The sequence below is a fragment of the Sphaeramia orbicularis genome, chromosome 4 (genome assembly GCF_902148855.1).
Source record: "Sphaeramia orbicularis chromosome 4, fSphaOr1.1, whole genome shotgun sequence".
NCBI lineage: Eukaryota > Metazoa > Chordata > Actinopteri > Kurtiformes > Apogonidae > Sphaeramia > Sphaeramia orbicularis.
The window spans coordinates 57,369,759-57,381,979 of record NC_043960.1 but is presented as its reverse complement, the minus strand read 5'-3'; the positions used below and the strand labels follow the sequence as shown (position 1 = coordinate 57,381,979).

Genomic DNA, 12,221 nt, shown 5'->3' with positions numbered 1-12,221 from the left:
CATCAGAAGTTGTTCTGCCGCTCAACTCCTTGGTTTGTCATGGAAGCTTGGAAAATGCTTCACTTTTCTACAGTCCATAGTATATATCTGTGATGCACTGAAACACTGAGTATCAGCTGCTACAAAATGATCAAAAGAAGAAAAGGAAGTCTGTTCTAACTGACTGAACAAACATGGTGGACTTCATGAAGTTCACCTGCTCCCTCTGTAGATAGGAATGAAAATCTGATATTCATTTTTATATAGTGCATACATGCAGCATCTCTATGCTCAAATTAATTATAAATAAGCAATTTAAAGTAAAATAACATCACCAAAAAAAAAAAAAAACGTTATACAGATGAGTGATAAATTCTAATGAAAGTGGTGTCTTCCAAAATAATAATCCACATATTCGTGTGGCATGAAGAGTCTGTAAAGGTTTAAAAATGTTGTGAATAATACACTATGGTCTTCTGAATGTCCATCACAACTCAATATTTGGACTATGGTGGTAGACAGCGCTCCACCTCCATCTGGAAAAACCAAATGTTGGAAATTGTTTGTTATTTGCCCATCGCTCCAATGGAGTTCAACAGCATCTTTATACAGGGTGTCCCATAAGTCTCCATACATAGGAAAAATAAACATTTCTTGACATAAACCATTTTTATTTATATAATATGCTCTATATGACTGCCATTTTGTCGGGAACACATTTCAATGCGTTCCACTGCTGAAGAACTATAAAGAAGAAATATAAAGAAATACATGTTAGAACCCTATATGTATGGCATGTATTATGTCTCCTATGTATGGAGACTTATGGGACACCCTGTATTTATCTTTTTCATTTAACCCTTTCATGCATGAATTAGGAGAACCATTGTCAAGATTTTTTCCTCTTAGGCATAAAAAAACAATGCAATAGAATTTTTTTTTCATGAACCTATTTTTCATGGAGTTACAAAAATGTTAAATAGCTGCACACCATGTGTTATGTGTCATTTTTGAAGCAAAGAAAAGTGTATTAAAATGCAACATCAGAAAGTGATATACTGTGTGAAAACTATGAAATAATATTTTTAATATAGATCTGCTGTTTTCTCACATTTTATCATACTCTAATACTAGTTATTACTCACTTCATGGAGATAATAAAATATATATATATATATATCCAGGCCCAGATCTAGGGGGAGTCAAGAGGGGTCAATGCCCCCTTAAACAAACGTCCTGCCCCCTCAAATGAGAGTTTCTGAAGGTAGGGAAAGGGAAAATGAGCAGCTCAACAGTGGGGCACTCGGCCCCCACAGAGTCTGATGGACTTGACTCGCTGATGTCCACACGTACTCGAGGTGGACTCAATGTGGACCCAAAGCACACATCCATCGGACACGTCTGCGCCAAGCTCAATTTTTACGACTGCGTGGACTCTACGTACATGTACTCAGTGTCACAACAGACTGCTGGGTGGGAAGTCTTCACATCGACATAAACCTGCACAAACGTTCACTTCTGGGATCGTCTTAAAATGTGACACTGACAAATCAACTGAGGAACGAACTCAAGTCCAGAGACGTCTGAAACAATGAAGACTGAACTGGTTTGGACTTAACCCTTTATAGTTCACTCACAGAAATACTCTGAAACTTTTGTGACATTTTTCAAATTTGTTATGTAGAAAATCAAGGTCAATGAAGTTACCATATTTGGTTCCTTACCTGTAAGTGGCTAAAAAAAAAAAAAAAGTAAAGTAAAAGTAAAAGAAGTAAATATAAAACATACAACAAACACACATAAGATGAAAGGAACCTGTATTTGATAACATTAGAACCTGCCTTTTATCCCATTAGAACCTGCCTTTGCTACCATTAGAACCTGCCTTTCAAAGTCTGGTGGGAGGGAGAGCAGAGAGAGAGAGGGTGTTATCAGGGGAATTCTTCAGTGTGTTTATCTTATTTCATGAACTTGAGTAACTTCTATTAAATCCTGTTTGTGTCCAGAGCTCTGTGTGGAAATTTGACCTGGGAGCAGGAAAGAGGGAGTTCCAACCAAAGCCATGTTCAAAACAAAGTCACTAAAAACATAACATTATACTTGGCAAAAGCGTTGGCAGTAAGGATGTGCCTACGCCTCTGTATAAAAGCTGTTGAATAAAGAAAGGCAGATGTTCCCTGAGAGCATCCTGAAGTCGTGGTTTCTTCGTTATTTGAGCCTCAACAGTTGGTGCCCACCGTGGGGCTGGACAGAGGCCTTGGTGGATTCACAGATGGGTCGTGGTGACGCTGTGTTTGGGCCCAAACTAAAGGTAAGAGCTTTCTTTCTATCCAAATACGTGCACAGTCTCATCACAGCTTACTGTGAGGAGAATTTGGGCTCTGTTGGAAAAAGAACTGCAAAGTGATTGGATGTGATCTGGGGAACCTGCACTCACCAACAGGCCCTGGGACCCCTGGGTGTCTTCCATAAATGGACCCAGGTCTGGTTTTTAACCCTTTCATGCATAGTGGTCACTACAGTGGACAGCTGTTCAAAGGTGTTCTCTTGTGTATTCATGGGTTTGGTTGTTTTAGTTCCATATCAGCTTCACGGTGGACACTTCTGCATCATCCCATACACTGACATTCATACCATTACTGTAACTGTGCTGTTCTAGATAAACCTGATCTGCACTAACATGTCTGAGTGTAAAAAAAAAAAAGGCAGTTATTATTAGACTGTAATTAACAGTTTTCTGTTTGTTTTTTTTTGTTTTCTTTTAAAACAAAAAGGTTATTTTTAGCCTATTATCTCCATGCAGGTGTGTTAAAATGTGAGAAAACGTCAGATTAGCAGCATTAAAAGTGTTTTTACTTCATAGTTTTCCCACTGAACATCAGTAAATGCATGTTTCTTTGCTTCTAAAATTAAACTCATGGTATCCAGCTGAGTGGACATTTTTGTAACTCCATGAAAAATAAGTTCATAAAAAAAATCAATCAAATTGTGTTTTATTTTTTTCATGCCTAAAGATGAATAAAAACACTCAGGAAAAAAATCTTGATTAAGGTTCTCATATTCATGCATGAAAGGGTTAAGAACTGGCAGTTCAGAGTTTATGTGCCGTCCATGAGGGACAAAGTGTTTTGTTGAGACAGAGCAGAAGTAAATGAGTGTGAGTGCTGTGTCAGTCCTCGGCCCTGGGGACAGGATTGGATCTATGAATACGGTCCACTGCATTATTTGGAGTCATGGTTCTAGTGTTCTCTGACATGCCTTTGCTTATCTACAGTCCAGCCTGTGGTGTAAGTACTGTACAGAAGGTGTAGGAACTGGTAGAAAAAGGGACCAGAGTCTGAAATATTCAAAGTTCATCTGTTGTTTGCAAGGAGTTGTGTAAATTAATTGTGCATTGTCCATTTTACAAGAAAGTAGTGAGCCTTAGTGAGTTAGTTCAGGACTCTGCAGATTCATGCAGTCCTCTGTGTGGGCGCCTTATGGGATATTCTAGAATAATGTTATATCTGTCCTAGAATTGTATGCTGGAATATTAGCTCACACCTGCTTGATGTTAAAATAATCCTGCATGTAACATGGCTGTTGTATGAATCCATTGGATTGGATGTTTGTGTGTGATTGTGTGGAAAGTGAGTGAGCAGAGGACAGAGGAGTGTGGGTAAAAAAAAAAAAGTCTGTGAGTAGAGGAGAATGCAGGATATGTTGGTGTGTTGGAGTATGAGTGAATATACTGAGATGAAAAGTGGAGGAGTTTGTATATGTGTATGTATATGTATATGTATATTTATATGTGTATGTATATGTGTATGTGTATGTATATGTGTATGTATATGTGTATGTGTATGTATATGTGTATGTATATGTGTATGTGTATGTATATGTGTATGTATATGTGTATGTATATGTATATGTGTATGTATATGTATATGTGTATGTGTATGTATATGTATATGTGTATGTATATGTGTATGTATATGTGTATGTATATGTATATGTGTATGTATATGTGTATGTGTATGTATATGTATATGTGTATGTGTATGTATATGTGTATGTATATGTATATGTGTATGTATATGTATATGTGTATGTGTATGTATATGTATATGTATATGTATATGTATATGTATATGTGTATGTATATGTATATGTGTATGTATATGTGTATGTGTATGTATATGTGTATGTATATGTATATGTATATGTATATGTATACTGTGCAAATTCTAGAAAACACGTTCAAAAGTACAGTGGAAGTCTCAGAGGTTCCTCATATGTTACTGTTGCGTTTTAAGGAGTTCTGCTGCTTTGACAAACTGCACATAAATGTTTGTGTTCTATGTTCTGTGACGCTTGTGTTCTTTGTGTGGGTGTAAAGTACATTGCGTGCATTAAAGTGCCTTGTAGGTGAAGTGTTTGTGGAAATTGGGCGTTGGCTCGATTACTGGTGAGTCTGTGAGTTCGATCTGTGTTTGGACAGTGGTTTGGAATGAAGTGAACTGGTCGGTGATTTTCTTCAGCTGAGCTTAAACAGGAAGAGGAGTAGGAGCCCATCTGAAGGGGTGTGTGTGTGTGTGTGTGTGTGTGTGTGTGTGTGTGTGTGAACTGCAGGAGAAGCTGGACACAGAGGCAGACCCCTTATCATCCCATGAGCCTAGCTTAGCTACATCAACTAGTCCATTTGGGGTTTATAGGAATACAGAAACTAGAGATAATACTGCAAAGGAGAAAATTGTGAACACTGTCATATTAAAATAATTCTTAACATTCTAACAGTCTAAAATCTGTTGAGAAAGTACAAGAGGTTTTAGAAGATAATCATTAAGATTTGAATTGGCTACAAAATTATAACAAAATGTCAAACCCAACAGTTAGTCCAGTGATGATCTGAGGCATCAGACACCTAACGAAGGAAAATGACATTGATAAAATTTTGATCTAAAGTGGGCCGGACCAGTGAAATAATATAAATAATAGGATAAGAACTGAAAAATAATATCAACTCCAAAGTTTTTTCTTATATTTTTGAGTGAAAAAATTCCGTAATGAAAATGTTTACATCTACGAAATGAGCATAAATGAAGAAATATACCCATGGGGGAGTGGTCTGACACACACTAAAACATAGAGGACAGTAGATCTGGAGAACAAGGGTTGGACAGCCCTGACTGAAGGTCATTAGCATATGGACTAACACCTGCACAGACCACACCCCCCACAGGTTTATAAGACCACTCCCCCACAGGTTTATAAGACCACTCCCCACAGGTTTATTAGAACTTCAGAAGTCTGTTGGACGACAGATGAAACGTTTTCCAAAGAGCTAAACCAGTCCAGTTGAACCCAGAAGAACCACCACGAACACATTATTGTTGCAGTTTAAGAACATTTTGGACAAACTACTGGAGTATATTTGGTGGTCTACTAAATACTACAGACTGCAGGGCAGACTGAATACCAACTGAATCTTCGGAGTGGAGTCTAACAGCCTCTGTGTCACACCTTCCTGTAAAACAGATGTTGCAGAAGATGTGATGAAACTGAACTGAGGGATGTGAAAGCAGACCATTATCGACTGCACCCTGGAAATATGTCGGTGCTGCTTTTAATGTGTCTTTACTTGGACACTGATGCATTATGGTCTCTTCATTGGACGTTTACTGAACACACTGGAAACATCAGAGATGAATGAATTCTTTTGTATTTTTAAGAGCAACTAAACAATATAGACTGATCAGGGTCGATAGAGAAAAGGGGAAGAGGGGACTGAGAAGGTGGGGGGGTGGGGATGGGGTAATAACTGTTGTAATAATGATAATAACACAACAATGTCCAATAATTATACCAATAGTCTAATTTGCTTTATACTTTTCTAGCGTCTTTCAACTATGTCCATTTCATTGTCCAGAGACAGTCAGTGATGTGGACCAGGAAACAGGATGTGGTCTTCCATCTCCGTGGTAACCACACACCACCCAGTTCCTCCTTCTGTCACCTTTAAAAGCACACGGTGGATCCGGATGACCCGCCAATCAACTTGAGATCAGCTCCAAGAAGAGAAGAGCGTCTGACTGGACATGGACCACGCACCATACGTCCTGGTTTTCCTTTGCATTTCCATTCAAGGTAGGTGGAATGATGGACAGACACGGAGCTGAAAGGGTTAACTGCTGTTTGACAGGTTCATCTCCATGGTTACAGACATGTCATGTGTACATCTGATATCAATCCTAGCGTGTGCTGATGGTCATGTGACTGTCATGATGGTACCTGAGGGTCCAACTCAGATCAGTGTGAATCCAGTCAAATGTTGGTTTGATGAATCCTGTCTGTTCCAACAGTGACAGTGTCAGAGCTGATTTAGAAGGAAGAGCTGCTGACTGGGTCCATTATTGACTTCTGTCATAGATACCATGGGATAAACCAGTGCAAATGTGTGTTGTGCTTTCATCAGCCTCAGGTTGTGTCTTTAACTCGTCTGTGTTGGAGTTATGGATCAGGATCAAACACATACATGTTGTGTTTCCTCTCAACACACACCAGTACATGAAGAGTCTGAACCACCTTTACTGATCCACTTCCTGTTTGTCACAGCAGCTGCTGATTCCAGCAGTTTCTGCGCTGTGGTGGGGGTGAAAACCAGACCAGAAAGGCTCATGGAGACTATTGGTCAATACATGTGTGGAGTTAAGTGGCGGCTATCTTTCCAACAATTTTGGAAATGAAAGGTAGGTTAGAGATGGGGTGGAGGTTATTGAAATTGTTGGGGTCTAGACCAGGTTTTTGAGGATGGGGGTGACGACTGCAGTTTGAATTGTGGAGGAACAGTTCCAGTGGTCAGGGAAGAGTGAGTGATGGCAGATGGAGAGAGGAAGGATTTGACCGGAGGTGTGTGTGTGTGGGTGGGTGGATCGAGGTGACAGGTGGAGGGTTTGGAGTTTTTGATGAGGCTGAAGATTACAGAGGTGTCAGGGAGTTGAAAACTGGAAAATGACTGTGGCAGGGTGAGTGGTTCAGGTGGAGTGGCAGGCGCTGAGTTTGGACGGAGGTGCAGGTGGATGTTGAGGATTGTCTCATTAAAGAACTGAAGTAGAGATTGACAGACGCTCGATGAGTACAAGTGGGGGGGGCTGGGAGTCAGGTGGCTGGAGAGTTTAATTGAGCAGGGTGAACAGTGTTTGGTGTTTCCTTCTGAAGAGATGATTAAAGCAGAACAGTAGTTGGATTTGGTTTTAGTAACTGAGTCCTTCTGGTGCTGTATGTGTGTTTGGAGCATGTCCATGTGGATAGTTAGACCAGTTTTTTTGTTGTGTGGGATTTGATAAGGTCTTAAGTGTGCGTATGTTATTTCATGAAGTTGAGTAACTTCTGTTAAATCATGTTTGTGTGTCCAGGTGACCATGACCTGTGGAAATTTGATGTGGGAGCAGGAAACAGAGGGTGTGCCCACCGAAGCTATGTTCAAAACAAAGTAATCAATAACATAACATCATACTCGGCAAAAGAGTTAATCATGTAGCGAGTGGTTCATTCCTTTTATGTTAGTAATGATGTGCAAATGCCCCTGTATAAATCCCCCCCATCAAATAAAGAAACGGAGATATTCCCAGACAAGCATTCCTGAGTTTGTGTTTTTCTTCTGAATTATTCACAACAGCGGAGTTGCTCAAGTTGTCGACCTTTAGCCTTCATTTGTCGGAGTTCGGGGGTGTACCGGGGGCAGTTGAGGAGAAGGAAACAGACCGTATTTTCAGTGGGGCAAGAGAATGGAGAATATGGGTCAGATTATTATTGTATAATGCAGCAAGTTCATCAGGAGTTGAGGGGGAGTCTGGGAGTAGAATGTTGTTGATGTTGGAGGAGAGCGTGAGTAAACCGATGTCCTTGATATTTGGAAATGAGATGAGATGTGATGACTTGAGAGCGGTGAGGCAGAGTGTGGTGTTGAAGGAGAGGAGGATGTGATCGGAGACGTGAACTTCATCTGCTGAACAGTTGGGTGGGGGGGGGGGGGGGGGCAGAACAGCAGACTAGATCCAGGGTTTGTCCTTTCTTATGTGTTGGAAAGTCTATGGCTTGATGAAATTCAAAACTGTCCAAACAGGAAGAGAAGTCTGTGGTGAGGGGTAAGTTTCTATTGTCCATGTGGACATTGAAGTCCCCCAGCAGTATTATATTAGGTGAAAGTGTAGATAAGTGGGTGAGTGAAGTGGTAAAACTATTTAAAAAGTCACTGTGGTGCTTGGGGGGTGGGGGGTGGGGGGGGGTGATAGACTGTTGAGACAGTTTATGGAGTGGGGACAGGCACCATGAACACATTCCATTCAAAGGAGCTGAAGGCAGGCACAGACACAGGTAGGACCTTCCACTTCTCGCGGTGAATTATTGTGAGACCTCCTCCCCGACTGTTGCCACGGGGACAGCAGATGTAAACAAACCCGGGAGGAGTAGATTCATTTAGCTGCGAAAAGTCATTGGTCTGTTGCCAGGTTTCAGTAAGACAGAGGGAGTGGAACTTACAGTCAGTGAGGAGGTCCTGAATCAGATGTCCTCTGCTCGTGAGGGAGCGGATGTTGAGGAGACCAAAGTTGACAGTGGTGTTGTCGTGCTTGGTGCCAGCGTTAGTCGACCTGTTGAGTCTGAATGTCGAAGTCTCAAACTGTTCAATTAAAATGCTGACAGAGAAAACACCCAGCCTCCCTGGGTCGAGGTTGGAAGACTAGGGAGATATCGGGGTATGGGAAAGCACCAGGGGGGCACAGATAAGAGACAGTACACAGGTGGATGGTTGAACTATGGAAGTGCTACGACTATTGCATGTTTGAAATGCAACATGTACACTTGACCATGTAATCTATGCACCTATGTATCCAAGCAGTAAAAATAAAACGGGGTAATGGCTGAGACGACGAAACCTAGAGACTGGAAACAGGATCTGGATGGAGCCGCCCAGCCGGAATTCTTTTTTAACCTGTGAACGAACACCTGGACACCGATAAAAAAACAGAAATTAGAACAAAACAGTGGTAAACACCCAAATGATATAAGATAAGGGGAAGGGCTTGGGGCGGAGATCCCACCAAGCCCAAAAAGTATAAAAGCTGGAGACGTGAGGATATTCTTCAGAGTTAGCCCCGGGGTTTCTCTCAACGTGTTTCATTTGTGTTCTACGAATAAACACCTGTTTGGCTCTGAAGACTGACTGTCTCAACTCCTCCTTGACTCTATGTGTGAGTTCTCAGTATTTTGTAAGACTTAGTTTAAGTTGATACCAAGTTTACTTCTGCCGCGTTTCCACTACGTGGTATCAGCTCGGCTCGACTCGACTCTACTCGGCTTGACTTGACTCGGCCTTTTTTTGTTTCCATTACGAAAAAGGACCTGGAATCTGGTAACCGGTACTAGTTTTTTGGTATCACCTCCGCCGAGGTTCCAGGACTGGGGACCAGATACTAAAACGTGACGTGTAAACACTGCAGACCACTGATTGGTCAGAGAGTTGTCTCTGTAACCCACTGTTTTACAACAAACAGATGCGGAAGTTGACAGTAAATATAGCAGAAGGTTAATCCACATGATGACAGTCTGTTAAACTACACCATGGTTTGTCAAGGAGGTTCAGAAGTAAAAATTCAGCATGAGCTTGACGAGACAACACGCAACGAGCAAGTTTATCAGCAACTCTTGGAGCAGATGACACGGAAGTAACATGCCGTGTCACTATGACGTCCAGGTACTGTAAAGTCAGTAGTACACTGTAATGGAAACGATCTCCAGGAATAGGACCTGGTACCTGAGCCGAGCCGAGCCAAGTCGAGCTGGGTCCATGTAGTGGAAACGTGGCATTAGAACCTAGACAGTAATGATTAAAGTTAAAATTTTGACAGGAAGTTCCACGTCAGACCTAGCATGGCTGGCTACCGCTCGGTGGTCGTCAGCCTGGTCACGAGAAGCAGAACTGACACAAGCACATGGAGAACCCAAAAGCAGCACCTCAGATTTATGACTTTTAACAGATTTATTATCAGACGAACTAGTAACAGACAAGGAACAGACAGGAGGTAGGTCAAGGCAGGCGGGGGTTGTGAACCGGGGAATCCAGACAGAACCAGAGGGAGCAGGTTGAGCCGTGGTCAGAAGACTGAAGGTGGGTCGAGTCATCCAGGGCAGAGACAGACAGACTTGGTCGGAAGAAGGCGGGTCGATACCGGGGCAGAAGACAGGCTGGCGTAGTCAGACGAGCGGGGTTCAGGGAATCCGGGCAGGTGGGTCAGGTCAGGACAAACAGGTTCTGGATCGGAGGTTCAGACAGGAAACACTGGAGAGTTGTAAACGAGGTTGAACAATCTGGTGAAATATACACGTTCAAGGTAGTGGTTATATAGGCCCAGGCCTAATGAGCGGCAGCTGGGACCCAGAGGTGAAAAGAGTTGAGTAATTAGGGGAAGTGTCAGAGAGAGATGAGGAGGTGTGACTGAGAGAGAGAGAGAGAGAGAGAGAGAGAGAGAAAGAGAGAGAGAGAAAAGAACAAGTAGAGATGTGACAGGACCAGAGGGACCTCATTGTGTTGGAGCTGCCGTATTGGAAACTCCTGCAGGATCCACAATAGATGTATCTCTTTGGGGGAGAAGCGCAACATCTGGGGGGTGCGCAACACTGGAGGTGGAGGTGCGAGCAGATGACAGCGGAGCCAGAGGAGCTCGGCGGCTGTGTACTGTCAGAGACCTGACATGGGACAGTGATATGTCCGCAGGAACAGCCAGCTGATCTCAGACCAGGTATGGAACTCACAGGCCCACATAGCGGCAGAAGCGACAGGTGGATCAGCGAAGCCGGGTGAAGTGATCCAATAGGTAGGCTAGTGTTAGCCCTCTGACAACAAAGTGCAGGAAAAGCAACTGTTGCACTAGTGAGAAGAGATATGGTTGCTTGGTTCTCACATACGTACAATTACTCAGTTCACTTCGGGCATAAAACCATTTCACCTCCTCAGACCCAGGAAATGTCAGCAAAGTACAAGCTTTTTTTGTTGTTTGTTAAATCAGTGCCTATGTTGGAAACATCATGATGCAACAGTTTTTTTCAGATGCAGTTTTTAACATTTTGATGGAATGTCCTTTGCGGTGGACAGTTTTCTTTTCTTTTTTTGTATAAGTTGTGAAACTCTTGTCCACAAATGTGGACAGAAAACCCATCGCTGGGTCTGAGGAGGATAAAACACTGTAAAATTGCTGGTGAGCAGCAGCAGCAGGTCACACCAGCGTCCACTCAACTGGAAGAAGACCGGCACCATATTGTCCTGTTTTCACGGCTGTCCTTTGTGTTTTTCCTGCAGGGCTCCTGTCTGAAAACAACAGCACTTCCACAGGTAAGAAATGCACAAAGGAGGGATGTGAACTGGGCTGAAGCTGAACATCCTGGTTCAGGTGGTTTTCATCTGAACAAACTGGAACTAATGCAGAGGATTCAGGAATGATGGGATTACAGAAGCTCCACTGAGCACGCTCAGCTGCTGTTTCTGACATTTGGACAAGTGTGGCTTTAAAGATCCACAAGTGAAGGAAACACTGACAAACAGGAGCAGACTGAGCCATTCAATTCACTGACTGAATGAATGAGGGATGAACTGAGTCCGTTTGGACACAAAATCTGTCAGTGGGACTGAAAACACTGTTCACACATGGAAACCAGATGTGCTCAATAATCCAGTCCATGTGGTCCAGATGATGTGTTGTGGTTCTGGACCGGACTCTGACTGGTCTGTCTTATTTCTACAGAGTCTGTCCACTTCAGGTTGGTGGGAGGAGCCAGTCGTTGTCATGGTGACCTGGAGATGAAACGACAGGATGGAAACTGGAAACCAGTGGATGGGTATTACTGGTACAGGAAGTTAGGAAACAGAGTTTGTGCAGAACTGGACTGTGGATCTGCAGTTTCAGTGAGACACAGAGACACTGGTTCAAAAATAGATCATTGGTGGATCAGAGAAGACTGTGATGAATCTGAACTGAGGGACTGTTTTACATCTAGTTCATCTCTCTTTTCATCCCTGGAGCTGAGTTGTTCAGGTAAGAGCATTAACACTGAACCCTAACCCTTCCACTGTCACTGTGGGCTCCAGACTCTGTGGACTCTCAGATCCTGGTCGGTCCAAGACTTCAACTCACATTTAATGTGAACTCACACAAACTGATCAATACAATCAATCAATAATATCCACGTCCACAAACAAACAGCTGATG

General features: G+C 42.6%; 1 long non-coding RNA gene across 1 annotated transcript; it reads left to right on the top strand.

The window, feature by feature from the left end:
- The first annotated feature begins 2,116 nt into the window (after positions 1 to 2,116).
- On the top strand, positions 2,117 to 11,784 carry LOC115418566 (uncharacterized). Its single transcript, XR_003935320.1, has 4 exons — positions 2,117 to 2,290; positions 5,888 to 6,105; positions 11,315 to 11,347; positions 11,757 to 11,784. It is a non-coding gene; the product is annotated as an uncharacterized LOC115418566 (long non-coding RNA).
- Positions 11,785 to 12,221: the final 437 nt, after the last annotated feature.